The sequence below is a fragment of the Corvus hawaiiensis genome, chromosome 2 (assembly GCF_020740725.1).
Source record: "Corvus hawaiiensis isolate bCorHaw1 chromosome 2, bCorHaw1.pri.cur, whole genome shotgun sequence".
Taxonomy (NCBI): Eukaryota; Metazoa; Chordata; class Aves; order Passeriformes; family Corvidae; genus Corvus; species Corvus hawaiiensis.
Window position 1 is genome coordinate 52,151,505 of NC_063214.1, and position 13,035 is coordinate 52,164,539.

At 42.5% G+C, this 13,035-nt stretch overlaps 1 protein-coding gene across 4 annotated transcripts in view; it reads left to right on the forward strand.

Annotated features, from left to right (window-relative positions):
• Positions 1-13,035, forward strand: part of MTUS2 (microtubule associated scaffold protein 2) — a 269,268-nt gene that overhangs the window by 43,125 nt on the left and 213,108 nt on the right. The window lies entirely within an intron of this gene.

Below are 13,035 nucleotides of genomic sequence, written 5' to 3' on the forward strand. Positions count from 1 at the left end.
TGCCGTTTTTCTGCCAGCAGCTCATTTCAGACACAGGACCTGATATTGATTAGAATTGATTAACATTTCTATGATGCATCTTCCTAATGTGGAGCTGAGTGCTGTTGTTGCCACTTGACAGCTGGTAATATACATCCTGGAAAGGTAAAAGGTCTCATCCTGAGTAAATGAATGGGTGACAGCAACTGTTCTGCTCATGTGCTGTCGTGGTACTTGAGAGGCCTGAAGGAGGGGCTCTGTGCAAAGCACAGTGTCCAAATCTCCCTGTGCTGAGGGTCTCAGGAGACCTTGCAAGGCAGAGAGGAGGAATGGAGGCACATCTCTTCCCTGGTTACTCTGGGGTCCATATCTGCTGTTTCAGAGCAGCCTCTTGGAAAGAAAATGTGTGAATAAAAAATGTGTGATGGATATCCGTCCTCTTGTAGCAAGTTAGGTCTCATTTGAATAATGGAAAGGTGTGAGTTCCTGGAATGAAGCATTTGTAATGAAAGCAGTGATCCAGTGATACAGTTTGTGATCTGGTTTTGAAAACAACTTGACAACATTTGCTAGATTTCTTCCTAATTTCTTTATTTGTATTTCTGATCTCTGCAAAAAAAAAATAAACTGATTGAGGCAACTCCGGAAGCAAGATAGAAAATAAATCCTTCAGGCTTGACTTGCACTTGCTTTTGTTTCATCAGGAGTATTCAAAGTCACTTGAAAGATTTTTAGTTTTCTTGTTCTCAATTTCTTTATCCAAAAAAGGTTGGAAATGTCCTATCATTTCTCCCCTCTTTGGAATCTTTCAGAGGATGTAGGTGTGACTAGCTAGCACTTTCTTTTGTTCCTTAATTGAAAGCCTGGAAAGTTTTGATCATTAATAAGCATTTTGTTTCTTCCGGCTATTTATATGACATCCATACAAGATAGAGGTTAACATTGCTGAAAAACAGTTCTGACCCATTTGATCAAAATTATTTCTTTCCCTCAAGCAGAGGTCACTATTATGGTTCCATCGTTCTCCTTGTTCTTCACTCATCAAGAGGGTCTTTCAAATAAATACTGCAGACAAGCACTCAAATTAAAGAAAATGCAGCAGCCTGCTCTTTGAGACTCTTCCTCTGTGAAGGAAAGAGATCTAGGGGCTAGACTTAACCAAGTACTCCCTGTGTCTTGGTTTGCCCAGGTATATCCTCTCCTGCTTTGTTGTTCAGGGCACCATGAGTGCTCACAGCTGGTCTTATGTGGCCTCAGTTCCCAGAAGGCTGTTGCCACCACAGCACTCAGGAGGGGCTGCACATGTGCTGTGGGCACAGGTGCTTGTATGTCCATCCTGGACTTTTGAGTGGCTGTGTGGGGACCCCTTAATTTCATCCCATAACTCTTCAGATTCTGTGTCATCATTAGTCAAAATTGATCAAGTGCCCATTCTCCCTGCTCCAAAATCCACTGCCTCCAGGGGCTGTGAGCCCAGGCCAGTTAGGGCATGCTTCCATCTCCATCTAAGCTCTGTGTCTTCCCTTTCCAAGGCAGCTGCTCCATCCCTGAGCAGCAGTGCTCTGTGCTGCTCATGCAGGCTCCTCAGCCAAGTCCGTAGCTCCCAACTCACCTGCCAGAGTCTGAGCTGGCAAGCATCCTACCACTGATTGCAACTTCTGAGCTACTGCACTGTGTGCCTTAATAAGACATTCTTGAAAGTACTTTGCACTTAGATGACATGTCACTTTTGCTGTAGTTAGCTAGTGTTACTTGTCAGGCTGGGATGAGTTCTGGCATATTACATTTGACTCTTCTTCATATAGGGTATTACACTATCATTAACAACATTTGCATACACTATCTGCTGTTTGACTGGGCAGTAATGGAAGTGCTGTAATGAGTCTGAACTGGGTGGCAACCAGGGAATTCATGAAACGATGCTTTAAAGGACTTGCAAATTCATCTGGGAAGCATCTTCGCAGGTGAATGGAATAGCAGAGCATTTGGTTAAATTGGCCTTGGGTTTGGGGATATGTAGAGGTCATGGTAAGACTCAAGTGAAATTACATCAGTCATTCAGAATGTAATAGTTTCCAATATCACATATTCTGCTTAGTACTTTGCAAGTAAATACAGGGAAAAAAATTAGCCTAAGGGAATGCCCACATTTTCTTAAGAGAATCAGACCACTAGTTTTGGACAGGTGTCTGTGTTTTGTGTGTGTGCATGTGTAATCCATTACTTGCAGAGCCAGACAGCCAGCTATTATTCTCTGGAACAGGCAGAAGCTAAAATCTGCTGTGGACTTATGCTGTGGTGGTCCTTTTTTGACTGACTGACTACTATCTAGGTGAATATATTTTACATCCCCTTGTATTATAAATATGTCAACTATAAAGTATATAGGAGGCAACAACCATAGATAAGATTGTAAAATAGTTTTCATTACACAGTTTCCTGGATTTAGAAGGCCAGAACTTAGTGAAACATTTGCCTTTCTAGATGAGAAATTCCAAACATGGCCTATGTCCAAAGATGACAACCTGATTTTAGAGGTTTTACAGATTCACTAAACAATATTTTTGAGAGAGGAAAGTGAAAAGGAAATGTTAACATTTAAAGTGATTTTTAAGATGCTTCCCTGGGAAGGTGGGAAGCATATGGAACTTTGAACCTGATGGCTTGATCATGTTTGCGCAGCAGGGAGCTCAGTGTGCTACAAATTTTGGGGAAATGATATTAATGATCATTTGAAAACCAGCTGATGTTTGTACACAATACAAATCCTATGAGCCCTGCTGTCACTCTCCATGGGAGTCAGGTACGCTTGCAAAGTAAGTCAAGTTTTATAATTAGCCGCCTGATCCAGTGCACTGCTCCAAGCTGTCTCAGAAAGATTTCCAACAATTTCAGGGAATGCAAGGTCATGGCAAGCAGACCTTTTTCTTGTAGCAGCTTGAGCCCTTGTGCTCCCTGTTGGCTGTAGGGGATGAATGTCCTTAAAGTAAATAAACTCAGCTCCATATAGGGAGTTCAGAAGAGCCTTTGAAGATTGGTGCCCTGTCATCTCAGTGGGGATATCAGAGCCCTGGAAACTTTTCTGTGGAAAAATCTCCAAGCAGGCATGCTCCATCCTTCTCTCCAAGTCTGCTGACGCTGCAGGTGCTTGCACGGGTCCATGTAACCCCACTGCAGGGAAACTCTATTAAAGTTGCATAGTGGAGCACTCAAAGCCACATACAAGTCAAGAATAAGGTTAAAGACACAGTTTTACTCCCCCCATCCCCTTCCCATCCTGTATTCATTCTGTTACTTTGCAGTTGCCTCACTGCAGCACTTTTTTCCCCCTGGGAAAGCACAATTAGGCTGGAGGAGAGTGCCCAGGGAAAGCAGAGACGCCACTCGTGCGAGTAGGCACTGCACAAGAAGCTGTGCTGTCCCTAGGGACTGCCCTCGGGATGCACGGGGAGTGGTGCCATTTCTCCTTGAGCAGCATGGTGGGAGCTGAGAGTTAAGGAGGAGGGAGCAGGTGGAGCTGCTGCACCTCCAGAGAGGGCAAGGACTCCCAGCTTGAGTGCAGAGCCTGGGTCACTGCTGCTCTTGTGGGAACAGGCTGAGAGGAGGTCTGTGTGAGCAGTTGAGGGCTGGCTGGCAGTGTTAGCAGAAACAAACCTGAAAGAGGAACGCACGACTCAAACCTGACTGATACCTTGCTGGGAAGTCACATCACATGCTTCTTGCTGGAGGAGGAGGTTACTCAGAATTAATTTTTGGGTTGGGGTGCCCTTACCTGTGCCGGCAGAGTTTATTCTGCAGAGGTCTGGGGACTGTGGCGTGGGGCAGGATGGCTGCTGGTGGGGATGGAGCATGACCAGCATGTCCCTTCCTGAACAGCTGCAGCCTTGTCACTTTTGCCCTGTCTCCAGAGCTGCTGTGCATGTCATGCACCTGCAGACTATGGATATAGCTTTACATCTGTCTTGGAAGCTGGCATGGAGGACACACTGTTTGTCTCAGTGTATTAGTGACTGCTGAGAAGAGGAAAGTGCCTCGCTCCTCTTTTCCTTACAGCCATGTGAGTGGAAACATTTGGAGAGCTCATTACAGACTTTCTCTGGGCTGGCCATGGTGGGGAGATCAGGTGGTACTTGCTTCCTTCAAGGATGGGTTTGCCTGCCCCTTATTTACTGGGGCACATTTCCTGTGAGACCTGTGAGAGGGCTGGGCCTTCCCTTAGCTGCTGCCACAGATGTACTGGATGTCCCCACCACAGCAAGTCCCCCAGGTTGTAGAGCTGCATTAGCGTGCTAATAAGAAATAAGCTAATAAGTAAGTAATAAGCTAGTAAGTAACTTCTGGACTCAGGAGAGTCCAGAAGTAGGTTATGAACAGTTAACCTGAAGATTTCTGCATTGCACCTGGTGTGGTTTAAGCCTGCCTTCTGCCTCTTCTGGCACTTGATGTGCTGGTGCATCCGTCGTTCTCCTGACCATTTATCCTGAGGCAGCAATCTGCAGGGTGCTGTGTGTGACCTAAGCACTTGCTCCAGGAGCAGCAGCTGAAGTAATGAAGATCACATCAGCTGTGTTTCTTCCTTTCCCATGGAGGACATGCAGCCTCTCTGGGCCAAATGAGGGGATTTGCTGCTAGAAGCACCCCAGTGCAAGTGGCTGCTGACACTGCTGGACTCTTCAAGCAGCACCTGCTTTTTGCACTGATGTCAACAATTGTGCTGCTAAAAACAATAGGAAGTTGAACTCTGCAGATGTATTTTCAGAGTCTGTTTCGTATCACACAGATCCCACGTCTGTGTGGGATACTCAATACTGGCTCCAGCAGAACTTATCCTCTGCATCAGATAGACACTGAGTTTCCTTTAGGAAGCCTAAGCTAGAGGAAGAGGCATTGCTTATGTTTAGTGAGGCCAATTAGCCTGAAGCAATCCACCTGGGTACAGAAACAAGTTCTATGTGATGCTACTTTTGCTATCCTCAAATATGTGGTGGGAAGCTGAAGGATTTGAGTGAGGTTATAGCCAGATGCTGATTTTAGTCTCTGGGTGTATAAACCACAAGGCAGAAAAAATAGATGGTTTTTTTGCCTTTCTTTGAAGAATTTATATCCTTGTTTTAGAAAGAACATCAAAAACTGAAGAAGGTGCAGAAAGGAGCCATGGAAATAAGAAAACACAGGCACTGAACACCTCAAAGAAAGCCTGAGAGGTGACTTGATGTCATATATAAACTCAGCCATAAAGTGATAGTGACAGTAAGAGACTGGTGAAGAGAGGACTGTCAAGGACTAACAGTTGAAAGCTGATACCATTGAAATTCCAGCTGGAAGTAAGTCACCACTTCTATGGCTCAATAAAGGAGCTAATGAATGAAATCTAATAACTCCTCATATACAGAGGTCAGACCAGATAATTGGTTCATTCCTCTGGGCTTAAGTTCTGTGAATCCAAGAACTGATGTACCTTCTGCGGTTTCACCAAGGAAAAAATATGTAGTAACTAGCATACGTGTTTTCTCAAGTCTGAACCAATTTGAAAATGTTTTCTGCAATCTAAATGTGGTTTCAGAGTGTCAGAATTTTAGAGTCATTTTTGTTTCAATTTTTGGTAAAGTTATTCTGAGAGCAATTATCTCTGAATTATTACCGTGTAGAATTCAGCAAGCATGCATTGATTTTAAATAGATTTAAGAAAATATTGGGAAAATAATATGAACGAAGAATCCTTTAAAAAGCTCATGTTTCTGAACTGAGCAGTATTTTTATCCTTTGGGAAATTAAACAAATTATTTTGCTTTCAGACTGGTATAAATTAGGAGTAATTAAACTAAAGTCAGCAGAGTGACATTTGTCAGATTGGATGTAAGCAAGTTTGTATCGCAGGCCACCAACAAGGAATATTGTAAAATGTTCTCCTTGTAGGTTTTCTGATTTCAGCTGTTTATTAAGACTGCTTAAATTATTCATGGTGTATAAATTATCTGATAAATTTGAGTTCATTTTCTATCGGTAAAAAATTCCAGCAGACTACCTCCAAGTGCTGGAAAGGAAAGCACACGCTGAGTGTTTGTGGAGTTTGCTTTGACTTACCTGCATTTTGCTGCCTGTGGGCTGGTAGCCAGTGGGTTGTGTTCATCATGTGTTTCTGCCCCAACTGGGCTTAGGCATGGCCATGTTTGGAGCAGGATGAGTAGGCACGCCCAGTGAATGAAAGTCCCTTCAGGAAGGGGCAGGGAGTATGGTCCTTCTTGTTGGGATATGCGAGACCTGTTGGGCCAGCTCTGTCTCAGCTGCTGCAGCTGGGCAATTCTTGGATTGGACCAGGGCCTCCTGCCTGTCTTCTGCCCCCTCTGTCCCCAGCAAAACCAGCTTATCCCCTGTGGAGCCCTTACCCTGCAGTGTCCAGCATGTGAAGTCATGGTCACACTGGAGCACGAGCCCTGCTGCCTTTCCTCTGCCCTGCGAGCTGCCCGTTCCTCAGCGCCTGAGCTCAAGCATGGGGCTTCCTGCTGTGGGAAAGCAAAACGCCAGAGTCTCCTCATGAATGATCTTTTTCTTGTGTGCATACATTCACATGCATATATTCATATGCACATGTGTCTCCATACGCACACTTATGTATTCATAAGGAGTAATTGGTAACCAAAGTCTGAGGACTGCAGGAAAAGCCTCTGCTGTGTGGCTCTCCCTCTCACAAATTTTCCTCCTGTTTGAGGGGGAAAAAATGTGTGGGACGAGCATGCATGCATTCATTGTTATGTACAGGGGGAATTTGCATTGCCTGGTGTGTTTGAATTAGTACATTGATAAAAATGTGGTTTTAACTGTTTGGAATGGTTACACTGAAGCACTGCGCTTTGTGTTTCTCTTGCCTTAGCCTCTGTCAAGCAATTCTCAGAATAGCCTCAGACTGGGAATGTCTGAATTTAATTACTGTTAACACTACAGATATTTAGTCGCATTTGAGGGAGGGAAAAAACCACAAATTTTCAGGAGCGGAGGTAGCTTGTAAAGATAGCAACACTGAGAAGTTTGTTAGCTGGTCTCTAGTAATTAAGCTTATTTCCATAGCAACATTATCAGTTCAGCTCCAGAATTTTAAGATTTTTGTGTGCCTGGTAATTAGAACTAATACCCTAATTTTAGCAGAGATATTACATTTTTGTTTGGCAAGAGCCTTGTAACTAGGCAAACTGATTGAAGAGTGAAGTAATGTTCTATTTTCCTTGATTTCTTTTTTGAATCACTTCAGACTGCTTAACCAGCTAAAAGCAAATCACTGCAGTCTGCTTTCTTAGTGCATAAGACTGAATTTACCATTGAGGAGAAATGTATATATATATCTATATATATGTAAAATGTGCTTACAGTTATAAAAGCTTGCCTGTCTGTGCAGTCCATAGCAAAAGAAAAAGGCAGAGCCGAAGTACAGCAATTAAGAATGCCCATACAGTTCTCATCTAAATTGCTCCAATATGACATGGCAGTGGCCCCTCTCTCTGACGAGGGACTTGAATGAGTTGCTGCTGAGCCCAGGAGGGGAGAGTATCCTGCCGACTCACAAACAAACCATGGTGTCATGCAGTTGGGACCTGCAGGGAAGGGAGGCCCCCATCCCATCTTGGTCTCACTTCGCACCTATGCTCCTTGGGTTCCATGAGGTCTGTGATCTTTTCCAGGGTGGACTGCCGTTTTTCCACTGAATTTGGTGGAATAACTCCAGTTTATACCATTTAGCTCCATATGACCAGACTCTGCCTATTTCTTATTACCAGCCTGGCAGAGTATATTATTTCATAATTATATATACGTTTGCATTACAAATTAAAACATAAGTTTTCCACTCGCTGGTTTTGTCTGTGAAAAGAGTTATGAAAAACCAAACGGCCTGAGTGGGAGAACTTGGATTTGTGTGGGTTTGTGTCCTCCATCCTTTAATCCCTCTCAGCTCCTGCAGCGTGGCATGTTTGCTCTCTTTTCCCAGCCTGGTGGGTAAATGTCAGCCCAGGCTGTGGCTCATGGGAGTTAGGTGTGTGGGGACAGACAACAGGCTGTTGCCTCCCAGGGTGGGCAAAATACTCCTCTCTGTCTTCTGTACCTACCCAGCCTCTCATTTTCACAAGACCTGTCAGGACTCCTGCCTCTGAGACCTCTTTCTTCCCTGAACCCAGCTGTCAAAGTTGCTTGCAACTGGCCAAGAGGTTCAAGGGTGGCTAAGGAAGGATTGATGAAAGCCTATACAATGTGATTGTGTAATCGTCAATTTCCTTAGAAGCAAGGCTAAAAAGTCTGCAGTGTTTTGACAATAAATCCCTGTATCTAGGCAGAATTCATGAAGATGGATTAGATACCTACCTGCTGGGTCAACGTGCTTTGCGGTTTTTTAATGATTTTTTTTCCTTATATTCAATTTGTTTTTTCAATTCACTCTTTAAAATAAGGCTAACATTGGAAATACACCACTTCTGAGTGGCACAGCAGGTTCAGCATATGCAGGGGGTAGATAGTGGAAAATAGCGTTAGAAGTCTTGTTCCTGTTGCTAATGAGTTCTGAAGGTAAGAGAACAGTTAATGTATTCATGACAGACTTATAGTCAAAGATTTGTAAATAATGTATGACTTTCTGTGACTAGGAAGCCAACTACCATAAAGCTTGGACCCAAGTAGAAAATAATTTCGTAGCGGCAAAGTACTTTGGATTTTGCAGATGCAGCAATTCAGCTATAATCCCCCTGGCAGGGGAAAAAAAAATTATTTAGTCAACTTACCATGAATATCTGTGGACTTATAATTCTGTTTTTATGGCCTCCTGGCACTCCATCACAATTTGGCATCTACTTTCCCCTAAGGAAAATGAAACTCCTTGCAGTATGACCAGTATTTTGCCAACTTGTATTTATCTGTGAAAAAAATACTATTATAAATCTAAATTAGAGACAGCAGAGAAATACAATGTTGGCATATGACCTCCCTGTCGGTGATGGATTTGTGTGTAAATTGGCAGATAGTAACTATTCTTAGGAAATACTAGTGAAATAGACAGACATACTTTGCATGTGAATCATGATGGCCTTTGGGAGTCTGGAACACTGATTTCTTTTACCATGGATTTAAATGACTGAACTACTGTTAAAAGTATGAAAAAATCTGTGAAAATCCTTTTTTGTAAGATTGCAGTAAAAATCAGAATGGCTGCTCAACAAAAGGCAATGGCAAAGGGGACAGCTTATAGACTGGATTCAAAGGAATTGCCTTTGTTCCCAGTTGAGCTGTTTCTTATAAAGGTAAAATGAAGGTGTGAGCAATGCGTTGCTGTAATCAAGACCTATTCCAAAGTCTGAGTATTGATGGCAACCTTTCTTCATACAGTGAAGTAGCATTGGTTATGCTCTGTAAGAGTAAAATGACTGGGGTGTGTCCAGAGAAGGGCAGTGGAGCTGGGGAAGGGTCTGGAACTCAAGTCTGAGGAGCAGCTGAGGTACCTGGGCGTGTTTAGCCTGGAGAAAAGGAGGCTTAGGGGGGACCTTATTGCTCTCTACAGCTGCCAGAAAGGAGGGTGTAACCAGGTGGGAGTTGGTCTCTTCTCCCAGGTAACAAATGACAGGACAAGAGGAAATGGCCTCAAGTTGTACCAGGAGAGGTTTAGACTGAAAATTAGAAGTTGCTTCCCATAAAGAATTGTCAAGCATTGGAGCAGACAACCTGGGGAAGTGGGGGAGTCACCATCCCTGGAGGTATTTAAAAGATGTGTAAAGTGGTATTTGGGGACGTGGTTTAGTGATGGATTTGGTAGTACTGGTTTAATGGTTGGACTCGATGATCTTAAAGGCCTTTTCCAACCCAAACCATCCTATGATCCCTTTGATTTGCTCAAATAAGGCAATTTTGGCTCTAAGAAGGGAAGTGGACAGATGAAGGTCATGGTGGTGAGTGATAAGGTGCCTATTCTGTTGTTAGTAAGTTTGAGGACACAGCAGCTCTCTGGTCAATTCAACCAAGCTGTCTTCACTTGGGAAAGTTTTCCTCCTTGCTGGGAGCCATGCTCTTGAAGGAGATGGAGGTTTTGAAGCCTCTTGCTGTCGGACAAACTACGACCTTTCTTTAAAATTCACTTTGGGCTTTTGGACATGTGTTCCTGAATACTGCATTGATCTACAGCTCCTGTGAGACTGAAAAATGTTATTCCAAGTTCCTAATTATTCTCAATTTTTGTAGCTGACAGGGAGGCCTTTTAGTTTTTTTTTTTTTATTCCTTTGGGATTTTTATTAAAATACTTTGGGTTTTGAAGACAATGGTTGAGTTAATAGTTGCAGATATATTTTCCTGAGGTGTGTTTCCATGTCTCTTGGCTCCAGGAAGGGGGTCAGTGCAGAGAATATGAGGATTTCTTCCACACTGACCTCAAAATTTTGGTAAGGTGATGACCAGGTAATTATTTAGGAGGATATGGCAAAATTAATTTTATGGGTTTGTTTGGCCCTCTCTTCAGGGAAAACTTGAGATCTAGAAGTGTTTTTATCAGTGCTCATAAGCATAATTTGCAACCCTCAATTTCAAAAAGATTTTATGAACCATTTATGGACATTTCCTGATTGACAGCAAACAAGAAATTGCTGTTCTAAAAATTCTGCTTTCCTAGGAGACTGTATCCAAAGAACCTTTCTTTCAAATGCTAGTGCCCTTAGCAGCAACACATAACTTGTCGAAATGAAAGAACAACTGAAAAATTATATATGTTTATAGTTTCAGCTGTTTCAAAAGAAGTGGGTCAAAATGTGCCTTTTTGTCCATGAAACATTGTAATATTTTGCCTTTGTGATTAGGATAAATCATCTTGGCTATCTTACTGTGATAACTACATATTAGGACTGACATTTAGGTACAAACTGGTGGGAATCTGGTCTGCTGCATACAAATGAGGAGGCCCCTACGCAGAAGCATGTCTTTGGCCTCTCTCTGTGTGATTATTACACCTCATGCATGAAAAATAGAATTGTGAAAGGGTTTTTTAAGGCTGCACTATGTTGTGGGATTTATTGTGAGGAGTAGTGAGAACTGGAAAGCCAAAGTGGCCTATCATATTTTGTCAGATAAAGGGATTTGTATGGCCTGTTGCAAAAGGTAAGTGGAGTACCTTTGACTTCATGGATAGTGCATAGTAGTAAATAAGAAAAAGAAGAGTTAGCAGTGTTTCTTTGCTTCAAACTTTATATGCAGGACATCGTAATCTACAATGCAAAATCAAATAAGGTCTTTCTCCAAGAAAGATTCCTATTAACTGGTGCAGAATGTGGGGATTACTTTTGCTAAATATGTTTGGGAGACATTTTTTCTGTTCTCTCTACACTGTGATCGAGTGGACTGAGGAGTTAAGTTCTCCTGTTAAATGGGAAGGGTGAAACGTTAAGGATAGTAAGCATATCTGGCCTGAAGCTGAGTCAGGGGAGGTTTAGGTTGGGTGTTAGAAAAAGGCTCTTCTCCCAGAGGGTGTTTGGGCACTGGAACGGGCTCCCCAGGGAAGTGGTCACAGCACCAGCCTGACAGAGTTCAAGAAGTGTTTGGACACTGCTCTCAGGCACACAGTGTGACTCTTGGGGATGATGCTGTGCAGGGCCAGGATCTGGACTCAATGATCCTGATGGGTCCCATCAAACTTGACATATTCTGTCCCCCCTCTTCCCTTCATGAGGCAGCTGTAGACTGCAGTGGGGTCTCCTCTCAGTCTCCTCTTCTGAACAGACCAAGTGACCTCAGCCACTCCTCATTCTGCTTCCCCTCCAGACCCTTCCCCATCTTCATTGCCTCATTTGGATGCTCTCTAATAGCTTAATATCTTTCTAAAGTCTCAAAAGTGTCAGATGTCTTCAGACTTCAGCAATGTGCTGAAAGAGGGAGGGGAAATAAAAATAAGTGAATGCTATCAGACTTGCCATTACGTTCAGAGGACTCATATTGAATTAATTTGAAGTCTGTGCATTGATCAGTCCTTAGTCTGGATGACTGGCACTGTGTTGTAAATAGTGGTGAAAACTGCTGAGGAGGATGTCTAACCTTTTCTTGTAATGGCAGCATCAATCACTCCATGATTAACATGCTCACAGGCAATTTTTTCATCTTCTGTTATAGCATCTCTTCCAGTAAAAAAATGGATTAACAGCTGAGCACTGAAGGAAAAGAGTCTTCTCTGCACGAGGCTCTATGAAAGTCCACAGAAAACATAATTCGTCATGTGTCACTTGGAGTAATGAAGCATAGAGAGATACCCTCCTCATCCCTCAGAATCAATAGTTTTTTAAATATAAATGGAAATATATAACTGAGAATGAGGATTGTTTTTCCATTGAATACCTGTAACCAAATTATATAGTACCTTTGATTTATAAATGCGGTTTTTTTTCTGGATGGGGAGAGATCGGTCTAATCACATTTTCACAGCCAAAATCTCATTCTTCTGGGCTATCAGTCAGATATGTGCCTCCTCTCACCTATGTCTTCAGCATGAATAGCTATCTAAGAAGATTCAAGAGCAGTATTTAGTAAAGAAATCTAACTGCAAATAGTAAAATAAAGCAAAGAGAGAAAACATTTAACTGCATACTAAAATATAACTTTCTATTCATTAAGTTTTCAGAATGTTCTTTTGAATAAATAGTCAGTTTTCATCACTACTTCTACTTCAAACAAATGAGTAAAGTGTATCCAATAGATAGCAGTGTAAGAGGTTACTTTATTTACTGTGCTCTCAGAATATTTTATGAGTATTTAAACTAAAATTGCTTTTTCTCTGTACTGCCCTAGGAGAGGTTGTACAGTAATTTCCACGGCCACTAGAATTTTCAAAGCATGTATAATTCCCTCATCAAAACAATTCTGAGAAATTAGAAAGTGTTATTTACCTACGCCCTCTGTGGCACACAGCACTTAAGCTGTCAGCAGGTCACTGTCCTAAAGATTGCATCCTTTAGTGTTTTGGAGTCACTAATCCTCTGAGCTGAAAATTTTGTTTTCTCTGGCTTTTAAAACCCAGAACTTCATCCTGCCATGGAAGAACTGCATCCACC